Source organism: Papio anubis, chromosome 16, assembly GCF_008728515.1.
Source record: "Papio anubis isolate 15944 chromosome 16, Panubis1.0, whole genome shotgun sequence".
Lineage (NCBI taxonomy): Eukaryota > Metazoa > Chordata > Mammalia > Primates > Cercopithecidae > Papio > Papio anubis.
Window position 1 is genome coordinate 48,078,063 of NC_044991.1, and position 4,841 is coordinate 48,082,903.

Consider the following 4,841-nt stretch of genomic DNA (forward strand, 5'->3'; position numbering starts at 1 on the left):
AAATACCACTACCATGTAGCTCTGCTGTAAGCTTTCTAGATTTCGTTTATTATTTATTTATTTGAGACAAAGTCTCACTCTGTCACCCAGGCTGGACTGCAGTGGCGTGATCTCAGCTCACTGCAACCTCCTCCTCATGGGTTCAAGCGATTTTCATGCCTTAACATCCCGAGTAGCTGGGATTATAGGTGTGCAGCATCACAGCTGGCTAATTTTTGTAATTTTAGTAGAGACGGGGTCTCGCCATGTTGGCCAGGCTGGTCTCAAACTCCTGGCCTCAAGTGATCTGCCTACCTCAGCCTCCCAAAGTGCTGAGATTACAGGTGTGAGCCACTTTGCCCAGCCTAGGTTTGGTTTAAACACACACACATACAATTTCAGTTGTGGGTGGCTTTAGAAGTTATACTCCATGCACTTTTTTAAAAGAGTTCCAAAAGAGCCAACCAGTCCACAAGACAGGCAGAAAAGAGTTAAGCAGGATAAATAGGACTCCTACATAACATTAAAGCATGCAAAAATCTGCAGCAAACAGGGAGTACTTCAAGGTTGGCCTGTCTTCTTTAGAACTGATTTCATCTTAACATTTTTCAAAGGTGGACATTTTAGCATCATCAAGTCCATTTAGGTGACATGTTTCTTTTGTGTTAACTTGACTCTCCTGAGTGACCTAGTTAGTGAAGCAGTCATGGGTACTTTCGTCACCAAGCAAATCAAGCCTGCAAGAAAGGCAGCCAATGTTCAAAATACCATGTTATTGTTGAATACATTCAATTTATTTTCAACATAAACATGTAACCTCAATAATGAAATGTGTAACTAATGCGAGCTCCTCCAACAAGACCAAGACAGCATCTCTTCTTCTCGTAAGGCTTAGGTTTTGCCCAGAATTCCCAATATAGGGAATAGCCCATACCAAGAGTCATTGCTCGCACAACAAAGCCTTGGGTTGCCATACACATGTGGATCAGGTGAAGGAAGGTTTTCATATTTCCCCTGATCTTTAATTTGTTAATTCATATGCAACAATTGCTGCAAAACCTGCTATTCCAGTGGGGATTAATGGTGTATCTTCAGCTTTTCAAATAGGTTTTGATTCCTGATCTTCATTATATGAAGAAAGAAAAACATCTGTGTTGGTTGATATAGTGATTGCTTGAAGAATCTTCTGAGAGCAAGAACCTCTCACAATCCAAATGGCTTCTCCAATCTTTACAGTTTTCCATTTTTTTCTTATTATTGAGTTTTAGGAATTTAGGAATTTGTTATATTTTGGATATAAATCCTTTGTCAGATAAATGTTTGCAATTATTTTCTTCCATTCAGATAAGTTTTTAATTTTAACAAAATCTGACATAACTTTTTTTTCTCTCATAGATTGTGCTTTTGGAATTATATCTAAAAACTCATCTCCTAATCCACATCATATAGATTTTCTCCTAGGTTTTCTTATAGAATTTTTATAGTTTTACACTTTACATTTAGGTCTATGATCCATTTTGAGTTAATTTTTGTGAAAGGTGTAATGTGCTTATCTAGGTCCTAGGACCATTTGTTTAAGATCCTTTCTCCACTGAATTGTCTTTGAATCTTTGTCAAAGATAAGCTGACTATATTTGCGTGGGTCTATTTCTGGACTGGTTTTCATCGATATATGTAGAAAACTTACTGTTAGGTAGCTTAATACCTACTTTAGGTATTCAAATTTATTCTCTAAGAGGTAGAAAACAAGTGCCCCCAAGTCTGCTATCTCCCCAGAAGGAAAAAAAAAAGATAAAAATAAAATGCATTTAATTTCAATCAGCATGCATGTGTATGAAAATCTACCTCAAAATAGCTAAAATGGTAAAAGATGTGTTGCTATTTTAAAGTCAGAAGAGTTGGATTTGCCTCCGGCAGCTTTAAACTTCCAGGGTGTTATGGCTCACTAGTTTCAGGTTAGAAAATTAGGAATGCAAGGCATGTATGGTTTCAGTATCTGCCATTCTATCATAATTTCATAGTACAAGGGTTTCCAGGGAGGGACCTAAGGCAGAGGGTGGGAGGGAGGGGGCAAAAATTTATGGAGAAAAGAATGAAAGGTACCAAGAGAACTAGTCCAACTATCTGTCTTTATTTTTAACAGCTTTCAAAGCAAGTCATGCATGCTGAGCACTGCAAAAACACCAGGCATTTGTGGAGGGGGAAAAAAAAGTCTTCTGGGAATGCACCGCTTGAGGGGAGAAAATGGCTTCATAAAGAAATGATGCAAACACCATACTTTGCCCTGCCAGCAACTTCTCTCTCAATTTGCAACTGCAGAATGAAATATCCACTACACCAAAGCCTCAGTCAGCTGCAAAAACAATGTATTGTAATCTGATATTTATTTTTTCTGAAATGGATCCACGGCCCTGACATTTCAGACTCTGAAGCTTTGCAAAGCACCCAGAGAGCCTTTGCTGCCCTTGGGGGAGTGCAGAAGGCCATGAAACATCCTCACTTTTGCAATATAATTTTTCTTCAAGAACCCACGCCAGAGTTGGATGAGTTTCCATCCAGCTTTGGGAGGGAAAAACAAAAATGAATTAATTAAGCTTACCAGACAGCCTTCAAAAAGTGTAATGTCAGCCCTTTATTATGATATAATATCAGCCAACACTTGGTTCACTTTCCCTGGGAGATACTGGATTGGAACTGCTCATATGGAAGAAGCACTTGGCTGTCCCAGCCCATACACTCAAGTGATTTAAATCTAGTCTCAGGAGAGACTTGACATCATAAAGGGAAATTGTACTCAGGTTTTCTAATCTATGAAAACATTACCTCAATACTGCTAAACTTAAGCCTTACCACCATTTCCTTCTTTCCCTCTGTCACAAAACTTCATGGAAGAGGAATCAATGCTTCACTACTTCACCACCTAACATTTCCTTAACTCTGAGATCCACTGCCATAGAAAATGTGAATAATGCTCTTCCTTTAAAGGTCACTAAGGACCTCACATTCTTCCATCCAACATGTATTTTTCAGTTGCCGTGGACTTTACCATTAGACACCGCTTATCAACCTTTTTTTCCATTCCGAAGCTTTGTGTTTCCTTGCCTTTTGTGGACATGCTACCGGAAGTTTCCTCTTTGTCTCTTTTCGGTGCATTTTCCAGACCCTTCCTTGTGCTCATTCTCCAAGGTTCTTTATTTCAACCTCTTATTCTTTTATATTCCTTTTCTCAACAAGCCCCCATTCCCATATTCACAGCTATCATCTCCTTGATGGCTGGCACTTTAGCAGCAATCTTGAATCATGAAGTACCCTTGAGGATGAAATTCACCAGTGGAGGATGCTGAAGCAGGGTATTAGAAGAAACTTGCCAACCTCCTGATTTCTTTTATGTAGTAGAATAAGCTCTGTGTGTTTAAGCCATTCTTCCTTTGAACTTCTTATTTTATGCAACAGAATCGAATTTAACTAATACAAATAGGTACCAGCCTGGGTATTTTGGCTCATGCCTGTAATTGTAGCATTTTGGGAGGCTGAGTTGCAAAGATCACTTGAGGCCAGCAATTAGAGACCAGCGTGGGCAACATAGTGAGACCTCATCTCTACAAAAAATAAAAAGATTAGCTGGGCATGGTAGCACAGGCCTATAGTCCTAGCTACTCAGGAGGCTGAGGTGGGTGGATTGCTTGAGCCCAGGAGTTTGAGGTTATAGTGAGCTATGATTGTGCCACTGCACTCCATCCTGGGAGTCAGAGCAAGACCCTGTCTCTTAAAGAAAAAAAAAAAAGAGTATAATAATGCCTTGCTCATAAAGTCAGTATAAGGTTTACAAGATACATACAGGTCATGTATCTAGCTCAGAACCGGGCATAGCTTATGTTGCCAAATTTTACAGATATTATTACTATAAACTCTATGCCTATATTCTAGCTGTGGTATGCACCATACCACAGACCATCAACTGTGTCCTAAACAAATCTCCTCAAAACCAATTTTTCCTGATCTCCTTCTTCTTCGGTTTATGACATGGCTAATCTCTTGTTGCTAATGAAGGTGTTGATTTTCCCATTCTTTCCCTTTTAATATTGAATCAGTTACTAAACCCTACTAATGTAGTCCTTCAAAGCATCTCCAATTACTTTCCTCATTTTTGTATTTCCCCTGCAAACTCCCTAGTAGGGACTTTCATTATTACCTACCCAAACTATTGCAACTGTCCACTCAGTTGTGCCCCCACCCTTGTGTATCTTCTGCTTTTCCAGATTATTCTATGGAAACCTTGAGATGAATATTCCAAGTGCCCTGCTCTAATCTTGTTACTCCTCAAATTGAAGACCTGAATAACATATGATTGTCCACTGAGCTAGATAACTCCCTCCTCAGCCTGGCTCTTGAGACCCCAACCTATCTTCTGACCTTGATCTCTGTCTCCTTACATGCTAGTCAGTCTAGACCCTTCCATTTGCCTTCTACTTTCTTAACTCTGTTGCTTGGCTCATGTTTCACTCATCCAGAATGTTCTCTTACTCCATCCACTTCCTACATTTCCATTTCTTAGCGAACTCACAAAGCTGCATGGAAATATTGTCATTCCAGGACATCCTCTTTCCAAAATGGATGTTGTTTTCCCTTTACTTCAAGCATTTTGTGTCTGTCTTATGACATTTGTGTTATATTGCTTCACAGCAGGGATTCTCAAAATTTGGAGAGTACCAGAATCACCTGGATGAATTTTGAAAACACAGATTGCTGTGCCCCACTCCCAGAGACCCTGATTTAGAAGGTCTATGGGGTGGAGCCTGAGAATCTGCATTTCTCATAGGATCCCAGGTGATGCTGCTGGTTTGGGGATATCACACACTGGG

The 4,841-nt window shown here is 39.7% G+C and overlaps 1 pseudogene; it reads right to left on the reverse strand.

Moving 5' to 3' along the window:
• Nucleotides 1-294: 294 nt before the first annotated feature.
• LOC101005057 lies at nucleotides 295-3,094 on the reverse strand (annotated as a pseudogene).
• Nucleotides 3,095-4,841: the final 1,747 nt, after the last annotated feature.